General features: G+C 41.6%; 1 protein-coding gene across 7 annotated transcripts in view; it reads right to left on the reverse strand.

Annotated features, from left to right (window-relative positions):
• Positions 1 to 15177, reverse strand: part of Epsti1 (epithelial stromal interaction 1) — a 102435-nt gene that overhangs the window by 49624 nt on the left and 37634 nt on the right. The window lies entirely within an intron of this gene.

Below are 15177 nucleotides of genomic sequence, written 5' to 3' on the forward strand. Positions count from 1 at the left end.
AGCAAGAACAAAACCAATAGAGCAATGTAGCACAAATCTTAACAAGTCTTATTAATAACATCAAACCTGAAGCCAGGTATTGGGGTGAATGCTGGAAGATCAGAGAAGCAGAACAAACCACAGCTTCCTCGCCTCGCCAGTTCCTCAGCTGATCCTGTTTCCTCACACTGGAAGCTTCTGAGTCCTCATCCAAATGGATCTCAGCTGAGCTGCTGCTCAAAAGCCTAAAAGCTTAACCAGGCTCTAGTTCCTGGTTTTCATGCCTTTTATACCTTTCTGCTTCCTGCCATCACTTCCTGGGATTAAAGGCTCTTGTTACCACGTCTGGCTGTTTCCAGTGTGGCCTTGAACTCGCAGAGTACCAGGTGGATCTCTGCCTCTGGAATGCTAGGATTAAAGGCATGTGCTACCACTGCCTAACCTCTATGTTTAATATTGTGACTGTTCTGTTCTCTGGCCCCAGATAAGTTTATTAGACTGCACAATATTTTGGGGAGCACAATACCACCACAGGGCAAACTCCAAGTTCTGCATCTCTATGTCTGATGCCAAAGCTCTCTTCAGATCTCCAACTCCTTTCAGCTTTGTTAACTACAATACACTTATCTTGTGCTGATTCCACACCCAGCCTGCAGCTTTCCTTGGCAGGTATCCCATGACTCTGTCATCTCCAACAATTTGGGGTCTTCAATCAATTCTAGCTTCACCTTTACAGTTTCATGCAATGGCCTCTGTAGGCCTCCATGCAGGGACGCCCCTGACCCATGCCTGGCATCAGAGGCTTTCACAAACCCTTTCTTGTATTCTTGACCCTAATGACAGAACCAAATCATGTGACTGAAGCTGCCAGGTTCTCCTGCTTGATGGGGCTGGAACCCGGCCCCCTTTTCTGATTACATCTGCATCAATTTCCTGTTGTTGATGGTTTCCTCCACTGTTTAAGCTTTCTTTAATTCCTTTTCAGAAGTTAGAAGCTTAGCAGGGTGAGGTCTTGCCCTGCGGTCACCACTCCCTTTATTCCATTTAGCATTATCTCCCTGAGCCCTAGATTTAGCTACTTTACACTTCCTGGTGCTTCTTTTCTCCTCACACTGTACATTTTACAATTCTCTTTGTCCAGCTTGCTCCTTCTCATTATAGATCTGCATAAGACTAATTACTGACACCCATGTGACACATTCGATCCTATGCTGTCTTGAAATCTCTGCCAATGCCATTAATCTAAAACTCTTCAATTTAGCCTCAGGCAAATGTTTAGGACAATGGCAAAAAGCAGCCCATTCTTTGCCAAAATATCACAAGAATGGCCTTTAGGCCACTTACTAATATTCTTCCTCTCTGAAACTCTTTAATGGAGCCACCACACTCTACATTACTGTCAGCATTGTCTACCATGCTTCTACTAGTATAGTCCATTAATCCCTGCTTAAAGCACCCAACTGCTTTCCTAATCCAAGGTCCTAAAGTTTGCAATCTGCCAAACAAGAGCATGGTTAGGCTTGTCACGGCAATACCCCACTCCTGGTACCAACTGTGATACCTCAGTAAAACCCCCCACTCTATCCCCTACAGACAAAGAGAAGCTTAAACCAGGATTCCTAAGTGTAGATAAGAACTTAGACCCCTTTTCCCCAGGTGGCTGTATCTGCTACAGGGACTTTGGAAAACACAGAGTCAGGATATTCGACCAAAAGACTAAAAAAGGGAGGCAGGTTAAAATGAAATATATGGTCTGTACCTTTAAGAACTAGCCTCACCAAGAAAGGGGAGCGCTCCTTCCAACCTCCCTGCTGTGAGTGAGAGATTTGGAAGAGCCTCCCTGGAGGCTTGTAAACTTAGAATACACCTTGCTTTTGCATTTTGTACCTAAAGTCTCCAGTGGCAGCTTTGGGAACACGATCTGGGCACAACAAGACCCTCACTCTATTGTCTCAAAAAAGGGGCCTTAGACAAAGATATCTCAATATAGATAGACCCAGGCCAGTTTCAAGTCCCCAGAAATGATGGCACCAGCCCCAGGAACTCAAAAGAACAAAGTCAGGATGTCTGATGGTAACCGATTAACCACGAGATGCCCCTCTCTGGAGATAACATGACCAGACCCCGGAGATGAGTTATAAAACTCCTGACAGGGCAAACAGATAAGCTAGAATAAGATAAAGTCCAGGCCCGGGAAAAACTGGACCAATCAAGGATGGACCCGTACTAACCCCCTCCCCTCTAAGAAATTTTATGGGTTTTGCCTATAAAAACTAACTTCCCCAAGAAAGAGTAACTCTTCCCTGCCTCACTTGAGATGGCTTGAGATGAGTTCCCTGTCATGACTTGCAGCAGAAGTAAACCTTGCTTTTTCATTCTGGTATGCTCATCCCTGGTGGTCTCTCTGGGGGTGACAATCTGGGCACAACACCAATGTCTGTCTTAGTCAGTGTTCTACTGCTGTGAAGAGACACCATGACCAAGGCAACTCTTATCAAAGAAAGCACTTACCTGGAGGCTTGCTTACAGTTTCGGAGGTTCCGTCCATTATCATTGATGGGACAAAATACCAGACAAAAGCAGCTTCAAGAAGGAAGAGGGGCTGGGCGGTGGTGGCGCACGCCTTTAATCCCAGCACTCGGGAGGCAGAGCCAGGAGGATCTCTGTGAGTTCGAGGCCAGAGGGGCTCGAACTCACTGGGCTACCAAGTGAGTCTCAGGAAAGGCGCAAAGCTACACAGAGAAACCCTGTCTCGAAAAACCAAAAGAAAAAAAAAAAAAAAGAAGGAAGAGGGTTTTGGCTCACAGTTTGAAGGTATAGTCCATCATGGTGTTAAGATCTTGACACAGCTGATAGCTAACTCTGCACCCATGTTTAGTAAGCAGAGAAGAAGGGATGGTGTTTTCCACTCTTTATGAAGCCATCAGGACTCTCAGCCCACGCAATGGTGCTGCCTATATCAACTAACCTAATCTAGGTGATCTCTTACCAACATGCCAAGAGGCTCCTCCTTATTGAGTCTAGAATCTATTGAGTCGACAGTCTTAACCATTGTACCCCCTAAATGGAGCTATTTCATCTCTTATGCACATGTCCCTCAGTGCCTGAAAGTGGGCCATGCATCTTCGTTGCGCCCCATGCTGCTGGTAGATCATTGCTGCTGCCTCACTATTTATAAAAACATCTGCTTCTGTAACACCTGTAAAAGTAAGACTATATCATTCTCTTTGCCAGTCAGCTTTCTTGTCAAATATTTCTTATTTGTGGAACATTTTGTCCTTCCTCCCTCAATGGTTAAGCACAATGGTCAACTTAATGAGGTCTAGAATGACCTGGGAGACAGGCCACTGGGCATGTTAAAGATTATCTTGATTGGGTTAGTTGAGGGGAAAAGACCTACTCACTGCAAATGGTACCATTCCCTGGGCTGGGATGACAGACTATATAAAGAAGAGAAAGTGAGTTGAGCATAAGCATTCATTGCCCTCTGCTCCTTGACTACGGAGTGTCAAGTGCTGTAATTCACCCACCATAGAAGACAGTAACATTGACTTTTAGTCAATATAAACTCTTCCTCCTTTAAGTTCCTTTTACCAAGCTATTTTACCACAGCAACAGGAAAAGTAACCAAGACATTCCCTGTGTCAACTGCTGTCATCAACACAGATACCCTACTTTCTCTCTGTAAAGACCTTTATCCTGCTTTCCCCCTCTTTCCATCCATTACACTCATCTGAGTTAGATCTATATTCTGCTACACCCTACCTCTATTTCTCAACTTTCTCATCTCTAAAAGCTTTTCTCTACTTTATGTCAACCACATAAAGTATACTAGTCAGCTTTCTATTGCCATGACAAAAATACATGAGAAAAATCCATGTTAAGGAGAAAAGATTATCCTGGCTAGTGTTTCAGAAGTTTCTATCCATAATCACTTTGTCCCATCATAGTCAAGACAGGACATCTGATGGGGAGGGCATAGCAGAATAAAGTTGCTTGTCTAATGGCAGTTGGCAGTCATGAGGGAGAGAAAAGAAAAGACTAATGAGATGGGCTTCACCTTAGGTCCTAATTTGTAAGTTTCTATCACCTCCTAATAGCCTATCAAATGATGGCGCCATCAGTTGGCTCTGAATTCTCACAATTCAACCACTCCAACAAAGCCCCAGCTCTGAATGTCACTGTAGTAAAAACCAAATCTTATCACAAGAGCTTTGAGGGAACATTTCAGACCTAAACAACATAGTTTCACAGGCTAGACATTAGTGCCACTGACAAGTGTCTTCTTTGCAAACTACCACGCAGTCAATTTCATTCTTAGATACAATTTCTATCATGCCTTGATTTTCCTTCAAACACTCTCCCTACAGTAAGAATCCATTCCCTTGGGATGTCTAAATCATCGTCACCATTCCCCAACTCCTTTCTGACCATCAGTTTCCATTTATCTTCACTTTTTATATAGCTTTTAACATCACAACCAATTTTGTTTTAAAAAATAAATATCCTCACAATTGCTTTTAACTTATTTCTTCCTCTCTTTCCTTTCATCATTTTGTCTGAAAAAACCTGCCAGACCCAGATCAAGTCAAACACCTGTACCCCCTGAGTCTATAGCAGGGGTCCTGAGTAAGACCTGAGGGAAGGAACATGCCAGGTGTTTGGGGTTAGAAGTAGGAAGGAGAAGTGAATAGAGAGGAAGACCAAACTCATATGTGCATCAACATTAGTGTGTACATATACTGCCTCTTTCTAACCATTGGTTAAACCCTTGACTTTACATTGTCATTAACCTACCCTTTTAGACCTTAAGAACTTTATTCCTTTCATTTCCCTTCTGTCCTATCTCTCTCTCTTCTGGTGAACTTTGTTGTATCTACACACAAATGTAGACACTTTAGGAACTCTCCCTTGATCCCACAACCTCCTCCTGTTACAGCATTTTTTTTTGTTCTCTTTCTCAAATTACTCAAGAGTTGGGCATCTCTACTTGCATCTCCCTTTAGTCTTGCATCTATCCCAATCAGGCTCCATCCCCACTATCATCCAAATCTTTAGTTCCTGTCAGGATCAGAAGTGATTTCCTCTTAGTCATAACACTGGATTCCTCTCACGCAGCATTTCAGCAGCAATGGAGAATTAACAAATCCCTCCTCGCAGAACTGTCTAGCCCTCTTGATTCCCAAGACCCCACACTCCATACTCTGCCTCTCAGATGGACTTCTGCATCCACCTGAACTCTAAATGAGTTTAGCTCCTGTATAGTTGGACCTGGGATTCTGCTCAAATGCAGTTTATCGTAAGTGATATCATGCATTTCATGGCTTATATTTATACCATATGCTAGTAATTTATAAACTTATACATCCCACATATTTACTCACAAAATGATATGTGCAACTGTTCATTTCACATCTCCCAGGTATCTCAAGCTTAGCACTTTAAAAATTAAACTTTGGTATTTTTTTCCTGAAACTTTGATTCATACCTAATGGTCCCCATCTCAGTGAATGATACCACCACTCATCCAATACAGCACATCTTTGATTCTTCCTCTCCCCACTCCTATACACCAGCATATCCTACTCATGTTCCATATAGATTTTCCAAACAATAGGTATTTGTTCTGTTCTCTGCCTGAAAATCACCCTAAGTGAAGCCACTGTAAACTCCCACCTAAACCACTACATAATGTCATTCATATGTCTCTATTTCCCTCTCATCTCCTTAGATACAGTCTCAGTACAGCTACCTGAGTGGTTCCTTCTTTAAAATGAAAAAGTAGAGGGACAAAGAGAGAAAGAGAGGTGGGGGAAGAGGAGTTGGAGATGATGATGATGATGATGATGATGATGATTCTGGTGGTTTTCCCATGGAACTAGATACAAATCTGGCTTCTTTATGGCCCACTTGATCTGTCTAGCTACTGCCCATCTCATCGAATTCACAACCCCTTCTCCAAGTTTCACTGAAACTCTTTTTTTTTTTAAATATTTATATATTTATTTATTATGTATACAGTGTTCTGTCTACATGTATCCTCGCAGGCTAGAAGAGGGCACCAGATCTCATTACAGATGGTTGTGAGCCACCATGTGGGTGCTGGGAATTGAACTCAGAACCTCTGGAAGAGCAGCCGGTGCTCTTAACCTCTGAGCCATCTCTCCAGCCCCTCACTGAAACTCTTAATAAGCCAGCTTCTTTTTGGTTGATTGAATCACACTGTATGATGATCCCTGAGCCAAGAATTTTCCTCCTTAGTTGCTGGTGAGGCAGGGCCTTGACTTCCCCTCTGAGCAGCAATGGAGAACTGACAGTTCTCTCCTTGTGGAAATGTGTGTCCCTTCATTTCCACGACCCAACCATTCTTCTCAGATATTCTTACACATCAATCTAAACTCTAAATGACAGAGCTCCTCCACCCTTGGTCATGACTCATCTCTCAAATCTATAATCTCCCTTAAGTGATTTTTATCCATTTGCATAGCTTATAGTAACATCACAATTTCTAAATCTACATGTCCTACATAGTTGCTCACAAATTTCCATGTACCCTCAGTTCAAATGCCAACTTCTCAGTGAGTCAGGAGTTCCTGATCACACTGAGGAGATTTACTCCTCTGGGTCCCACTTCTCTTGGTCATTGTACATCTCTCTAACTTGTGCTCCTGTAAGGAAATGACCACCAACTATGCATGCCTTTGGCAGCATCATCTGATTTCCATATTTAGTCATGGAATCACATTCATTTGCTCACACAACACATACAGAACCTAGTACAGTCCTGGACACATACTAACATACTAGGTACTCCTTATCAATCAATGAAAGCATGTTTCCAAATGCTAGTGATTATCAATACATTGATACTTTTCATTGAAGTCATAAAATTTGTATTTATGTTTCTCTGAATATTTCCCTCTTAATTGCATATTCAAGTACTTTGTCAGTTTTCCTAGAGTTGGCTTATCATATTGTGGAAAAATCCTTTGTGAATTAGGTCTTTATCCCATTATATTTTAGGCAACGTTTTCTCTTAGACCACCATTTACTTGTAGTTTTGTTCACTATGCCTTCTATTATAAAGTTAAAAGCATTATGTCCTTAGGTCTTTTTATTTTCTTCACTGCTTCTGGGATTTCTATAATATTTTAAAAGGAATAAACCTTAAAATTATAAAATACCATTATATTCTAACTGTATTTGTTCAATACAATTTGTCAAATCATCCATCTGTTTGATCCTGATTTTAAGAAACACTTGCTTCATAGATAGCTAAAGTCTTAAGTACTGAATTCTCATATGACTGTGGATTTCCTCATGGATCTTCTGTAGCATTTAATGGATCTAATTATCTATTGGTTACAAAACTATAAACATGTAGCTATACCTATCAGAGTTTTAAAATTCTTATTCTTTTATCACAAACTAATTTGTACTTTTCCACATTAGTCATTTAAAAGGATATTTAAGCTCTTCATAGTGGCTCATACTCAAAACCCCAACACTCATAAGACTAAAGCAGAGGGATTGAGTTCTAGATCAGCCTAGGCTACATAGCAACTTCGTCTTAAAACTAGGAAAAAAGAGTAAAAGGGGGCACTTAAATTCTTGTGACTTTAAAATGTCTTACTGCACAATTTCTAGTTTTACTATATTTTTCAAGAGTTAGGGTTATCCAGGATTTGGAGAGACATTTGGAATATACCAACAGTCTCTGAGGTTTTGGCCATGGTCAATGCTATAGAAGTTAACACAATGTTCACAAAGAATGTGTTCTCATATACTGGGTACAGTGCTTTTATCACCATGTCTATAAAATCATATGGAGTAATTATTATTCAATGTCTTTATTCTTTATGTCACTTTTTTGGCTTATTTGATTGATTCATTTCTATGGAGATTTACCTAAATAAAAGAAAATTTCAGCAAATCCATATGCTATATTAGAAACTATATAATAGTATTTTGTCTAATTTTTGTGTCCTACATACATTTCAAATCTATGTTACTGAAGATTTATGTTTCATTTTCTTTGGGATTATGTATTTATCTTCATAAAATATTGAACACTTTTCACCTAGAATTCAATTTGTCTCATATTAATATTGCTACATCTGCTTTCTTTTGCTGGCATTTATGGATATATTTTCCACGCTTTTGATTTTAACTCTTTTATAGCTGTTACTCATAATAACACAGAGTTAGATATTTATTTTTATGCTACCCAGGAGGATTTTTAAAAATAAATAAACATGATTTATATACCTTTTGGAAGCACTAGCTTGTTAGACTTAATATTCTACTTTCTTATATTTTACCATAAAAATTCAACATTTTTCTGCTTTTCGTTGTAACGACCAAATTGTCATGTGTCACATTTTCCCCTGTTGTTATATATCCTATTTGTATAGTGGATTAGTGTGCACAACTAAACACGCGCACGCCAGTTTTTCAGTTGGCACCAGGAGCTCACAAGCCTTTGTGCTTGCACCAAAGGGGACCACACTTAGTGCAGCCAGACCCTTCTCTTGAGCTCGTGTCTCTTCTCGTGCAACAGTCCTCCATGCTCTTAACTTCATCCTGGTTTTGCTCAGGGAAGGAAAGGGGGGGGTGCTGTGGGGTGTTCTGTATGCTAAATGTGTTGCTCTGATTGGTTAATAAATAAAACACTGATTGGCCAGTAGCCAGGCAGGAAGTATAGGTGGGACAAGGAGAGAGGAGAATTCTGGGAAATGGAAGGCTGAGTCAGGGAGACACTGTCAGCTGCTACCATGAAAAGCAAGATGTAAGGTACCGGTAAGCCACATGGCAACTTATAGATGAATAGAAATGGGTTAATTTAAGATAGAAGAATAGTTAGCAAGAAGCCTGCCACAGCCATACAGTTTGTAAGCAATATAAGTCTCTGTGTTTACTTGGTTGGGTCTGAGCGGCTGCAGGACTGGCGGGTGAAAGAGATTTGTCCTGACTGTGGACCAGGCAGGAAAATTCTAGCTACAGGAGGGGAAGAAAATGGGGAAAGGAGAGAAAAGGAGGCCAGTTACATATTTGAACCATAAATCTCATTTTCTTTGACATTTTTCTGCCATTTCAATCTTCCTCCTTCTTTGTTTCATTATTTATTTGTCTAGAGTCCCTTTTCTTGTATTGTTTTGGTTTTTTTCTTTTTTCCTCCAGAGAGACTTTCAGAACCACATGGAAGTGATAAAGTTGGCTGTGCCGAGAACTTGTCTCCAGGATGGACATACCTTCCCCAAGGTGTGCTGTGTTCACCAGGGCCAGGCTTTGGCCCTAGGGCTGCCTTTGCGAATCTCCTGGATTCAAAAAGTGGTTCCCAGGGTCAGCACATTGCCATGAGCACTAGGTACATATGTACGTACGTTAGCATCTTCTGTGCACTGTATTCATCAGTCTTCCTATGAGTAGCAGCTATCAGCATTCATTCCATGGTGTACTTGAGGGAATAGAGTCCCAAAGAGGCTCTAAAACATTCTCCAGCTGGAGGAAAGTCGTTACAATTTGGACTAAGGAAGTCAAGGCCCAAATACTCGTCCCTCCCAGGAGGGAGACACTAATGGTAGGCTCCAGCGATGAAGAGAATTAAGTTAGACTGTTCTACAATAAGACTCTGATCAAAAAAGTATTTTTTTTTTTTTTTGGTTACAGAGAAAAATGAAAATGAACCTAGTACTGATGTCTAGGCTTTGGTGTTCTCCTGTGGAAAGTAAACAATTCCGTGTAATATTAACACCGGAAGAGGTTGTTATATGACTGTGATATAAAGTATAAAGTCACTCGGCAACATGTCTGTCTTAGGGTTTCTATTGCTATGAAGAGACCCCATGACTGCAGCAACTCTCACAAAGGAAAACATTTCATTGGGGCTGATTTAACAGTTCAGAGGTTTAGTCCATTGTCAGCATGGTGGGAAACATGGCTGCGCGTAAGCAGTCATGGTGCTGGAGAGGAGCCGAGAGTTCTACATCTGGATCTGCAGGCAGCGGGAAGAGAGGGAGATACTGGGCCTGGAGATTTCAGAAGATACTTGAGCTTCTGAAACTTCAGAGCCCATCCTCTAGTGACACGCTTCCTCTAACAAGGCCACACCTACTGCAACAAGGCCACACCCCCTGATAGTGACACTCCCTGTGAGCCTACGGGAATCATTTTCTTTCAATCCACCACAATGTATGAACACCAAAAAAAAGCATACAAGCCTTCTGCAAACCATAACAATGACCAAACACCTCAAAATCCTGGTTATAAAAAATGACTGTCACTGCTTTGTCAGTGACAGTATGGACTTGCTCTGGTCTTCACCCATGACTGATTTTTAAAAGGGATAAGACAACCATATAACAACCTGATTCCTGATACCAGAAAACTCAGGGCAAAGCCCTGCTTCCTCAGACCTTTCACCTGGCATAGACCCAAATCCTGTAAGTTCCTTCTGATATCTTACTAAGGCACCTCATAGTACCCTAAAGTTCAACTACAGAGACTAGAATTTATTTTTAGGCAACAGGAATGAGAAATAAAATCTTTTGGAATAGGGCATAATGTGACCCAATCTATGTTTTTTAAAAACTAAATTGGGGGGGAGGTGTAAGATGGTTCAGCAGGTAAGGGTGCCAGGTCTTACCACCTGAACTTAATCCCTGGGACACAAATTGTGGAGAGGACCAACTCTCTCTGGCTTCTCCATACGTGTGTGCCTACACAATACACATAAACACAATAATAAAGCAATGTAATTTACAAATTGAAAAACTAAGTGTGACCGAATTTGAGAAAATCAAGAGAAGAGATGGTTGGAAAAGATGTTGCAGGAGTCCCTAGGGTCACCAGGGAACACAGAAGAAACAGGCATGTGATAAGTGCCAAGATGAGAGAACCAAAGGACATGGGTGACAGAGGCCCTGCTAGCTACAGGGTAGAAATCTGATGTGCCCTACCCCTCAACAGCATGCCTTAACACTCATCAGTAAGGACTTCCCTCAGACTGGGTCTTTCATACGCTGTTCACTTTCATTTTAAACAAAATAGACTCAGGGATTTTATATCTCTGAGTTCACTTCATTAGCATATGCTAGAAAGTTAGGAACAGGATGACTTTCCAGTCACCTTACCTAAATTATAAAACTCAAGGGTTGGATCAAAGCCTACCACATGGACAAGGGAACACTGTAGCCCTTAAGTGTCTTTCAGAAGTTCCCATGAAGGGCATTAGAAGTTTTGCGAGCAGATTAGAAGGTAAACTTGGGGCCAAAGTATGCGCATTCAGCAGACCTGTCTGGCTTCACAGTTCTGGGAAGCTGAAAGAGATGCAGATGTGCCTCTGAGGAACTTAGCACACATAACTATTTGAGTAGAAATAAAAGAGATGCATGGGTCCGATGGTGGGATGAGTAAAACTTCCTGATATTACAGTCCCAGGGCAGAGCTGGGGGGAGGCGCATGCAGTTAAGGAGTAAGGTCCTTTTGGGAAATGGGCTTGGTTCCAAAAGGTTTTCCAACCACAGTTTTAAGAGCTGAAATCCTCAGGCTAGCAAGATGGCGTAGTGGCCAAAAAAAAAGTGCTTTGCCTCACAAACCTGATAACCTGAGCTAGATCCCAGGATCCCAGAGTAGATGGAGAAAGCTTACGTCTGAAAGTTGTTCTCTGACCTCCACAGGTACACTGGACATGCACACGCATGCACGTGTGCCCGCATGCACACACACACACACACACACACACACACACACACACACACACACCATATACACTAGTAAATGAATAAACTTTAAATAATTGAACCTCTCGGTCCTGTTGAACAGTTCTGGAGACTGTACCTTGAGAGAAGAGCACACCGCAGATAGATCATGACACTCATCCCCTCTAACCTGAGATTAGCCACAGGATTAATCAGGGTTGGACCCGGGGAGTAGGGGTCTTGCTTGTATTTGATGACGGGAGAGAACACTAATTTTTTTCCAGCCTTTCTTTTGCCCACCCTAGACCAAATGTAGAACCCGGTGAAAAGAGCTGCTGTGCCCTCTCCAACAGTCTTGCCTCAAGAATCCATGCTGTCACATCACACCACCAGCCCTGCTATTACCGACCTTCAAGGTGCCCTGTGCCCTCAGATTATCTATTTTTCAAAATCTCCCAAAATTTGGGGCCTAAATTTGGCTGAATTACTTACGATCCCTGTCACTTTGGAAAATTTCAGCTACCCAAGACTGTATCTGTAAAGTGCGAGGGTTGGGGAGGGGGGATGATGTAGCTCTAGTAAATTTAACCCAAAGATTAAACTTGTTCTTCAAGACTCGGTATCTATCACAGAGCCTGACGTCCCATTTCTCAACTACATAGCAGTGTCTTGCTTCAATCTGAAAGAGCCCAGCACTTCGTACTTCTTAGGTGACATAAACACATCATCTTACAGTAAATAATCACTAGAGATGAATTATAATTCTAAGCATCTAAAACATGCCAGTTCATATGCTCCCAGAAAAATCTTCAAAGAATACTATTTTTCCTACTACCAGAATGCAAATTGTCTGGCCCTATCTGGCCTTCACTATCATTCCTCAATAGGCTCAAAACCAAGCCAGGTATGGTGGCACACACCTTCAATCCCAGCACTCAGGGAGGCCAGAGGCAAGCAGCTCTTGGTGAGTTCAAGGCCAGCCTAATCTACTTAGCAAGTTCCAGGACAGCCAGGGCTACATGGTGAGACCCTGTCTCAAAAACCAAACAACAAAATACCAAAAAAGACCACACCTCAATCCATACCAAAATTCATCCAAAAACCACACAATTAAAAAGATAAAAAGACATAATTATAAAAATGACAACACTCCTAGGATAAATTACCATTAAAATTTAAAATATAATGGAGTCAGTGGATTATTAGACTAAGGAAAAGAGGACACAAAGTTGGGGAGTGGGTAGCAAGATGGGCGGAGTTAAGGGGAGGAGTCAGGTTGAATATGATCAAAATACATTATGTGAAATTCTCAAAAAATGAATTAAATATTTTTTAAAAGAGAAAGGAAAGGAAATCTGAAAAAATTAAAACATTGACATTTATTTTACTCAGTGTTGTAAATAATAACAATCTCTCTTTGATATTAAAAATGGAGGCTCTTTCACTGTCATTTCAGAGCTGGGCATCCTTCTGTACTATCAGCCCATAGGAAAGTACCCACCACCACCACCACCACCACCACCACCACCACCACCACCACCACCACCACCACCACCACCCCACACCCAAAAAAGCACATTTGAATTTTTATAGGCAGTAAGTAGAGACTAAAAGTCATGGTGAAAATTATGCCAAGGTTAAAGGCCCATCTCTACTCTCTGCTTTCAGGTCCGAGAATCCTAGAACTAATTCTGAGTTGTGAAATTGGAGAACGTCCCCAGCCAGAGTGGCAAACTTAATGCGTCATTAATCGGGTCTGCTCTCAGCTGCCAATGGCAATAGTCACAGCCATTCGATTTTTAAGGAAAAGACAGTGCTCCAGAAGTGCATTGTGGAGGTCTTTTCATAAAATCCATCCTGTGTGCTCCATCTGCATGTGCAATCTGCTTGTGTATTTTCAGCCAGCTTGCATGGGCAGATTAATGCGTACAATTAGAAAGCAACCTCACAGGCATTCAATAAACTGCCTTCATTATTATACTCAGGAGAGTGCCTTTGGTTGTCAATAAAAGCCTAGTTTTCTGCCTGTTAGCTAAATAATTGACAACACTAAAAATAATCAGAAGCAAATGAACAGAGTCAGGAGGAACAAGGTGTGAAGAAAGAGCACGGTCCGATGCTCTGGGGTACCTAGGGTGGCCATGGTGCACCTTTTCCCGGTTCCTCCAGCAGCTGGATTTACAGTCCGCTCAAGTCCACGACTGCCCTTCTCAACAGCAAAAACACATTGCTCCTGGTCTGCCGTTCGCACCACCCAGCACGGCATGCTGAAACTGGCAAGGTATCGACTCGTTTGAAAGAACTGCTTATTTGGTTTCTGTTTTGTGTTCCTTCCCCTGACAGCTTCAAGAGAATCTCTTTCGGGCGTGGGAGGCAGAGGGTCCGGGAGCGGTTTGGTGAAATCTTTGCCCTGCTAGGATTCTAACGGCTTTGCTAGGCGTTTTCTCCCACTATAAACTGGTTCTAAGAAAAAGCGGTAAAGACCTTTCTATAGAGGATCCACCTTTTCTAAGAAGTTCCTCTCACATTTCTAGCTATATAAATGGTCATTCGATTCTTCAGCTATTGGTCTCCTTAATTTAAAAAGTAATTCTGAACACAATGTTCTTAAAAGGAAAAAAAAAAAACCCTGACACATCTATACTTCTTGTGTTTCTCAATAGGCTTTAAAAATCAATTTGAGATACTTCTCGTTTTTCTAGCCAACTTTCCTTTTTTCCTGGCTAACCCGGACTTTCGTGATAAGCAGGAGAAAGAGCCCGAGTGAAATGTGCATGTAATTGAATTCAGCTCCGCCGATCGTGTGTGTGGTGGCTGGGAGCAAGGCCTCCTTTTCTTCTTTACATTAAAGGGTGACTGATCTTTAGTATTTAGTAAAACACAAACTCAAGGTGCTGGGGGACTTTGAAAAGACAGGAGGCTGTGTAGAACAGCCTCCAACCTTTGGAAACTCCAAGAATTTCTCCTGTCTTGCCCTGTCTCAACTGGCTGAAGGCAGATTCCTTCAACCTCCCCAGCTCTGACCTTAACTTGGTAAGGAGAAATGCACCGGGGTGGGAACTCCTTTTCTATTCATGCGGCTGTGGTCTCTTTAAAGGATGTAACAGATTTTCTGCATTATCCAAGTATAGTATTAGCATATTAAATAATATTATTCAGGAATCACACTAGAAAAATTACCTTGGTTTATAACCATCGATAATTAATAAATAATATCTCAACTCTTGGCAAGAAAAAATACAACAGATTCGGGTGCAGTAGCACATGCCATTAATCCCAGCACTTGGGAGTCTGAGGCCAGCCTGGTCTAGAGTGATATCCAGAGCAGCCAGGTATATGTAGAGAAACCCTGTCTGGAAAAATCAAAAGAAAAAAAAAAAAGTAAAACAGCCCTCAGCACACAAAATAATACCACTTAGTTTAGACCTCACTTGGATATTGCAGATATTTCACCTCAAACACCACCCTCCTTACACAATGCTCTGGAGATCAGTATAAT

Source organism: Peromyscus leucopus, chromosome 9 (assembly GCF_004664715.2).
Source record: "Peromyscus leucopus breed LL Stock chromosome 9, UCI_PerLeu_2.1, whole genome shotgun sequence".
In the NCBI taxonomy this organism is placed as follows: domain Eukaryota; kingdom Metazoa; phylum Chordata; class Mammalia; order Rodentia; family Cricetidae; genus Peromyscus; species Peromyscus leucopus.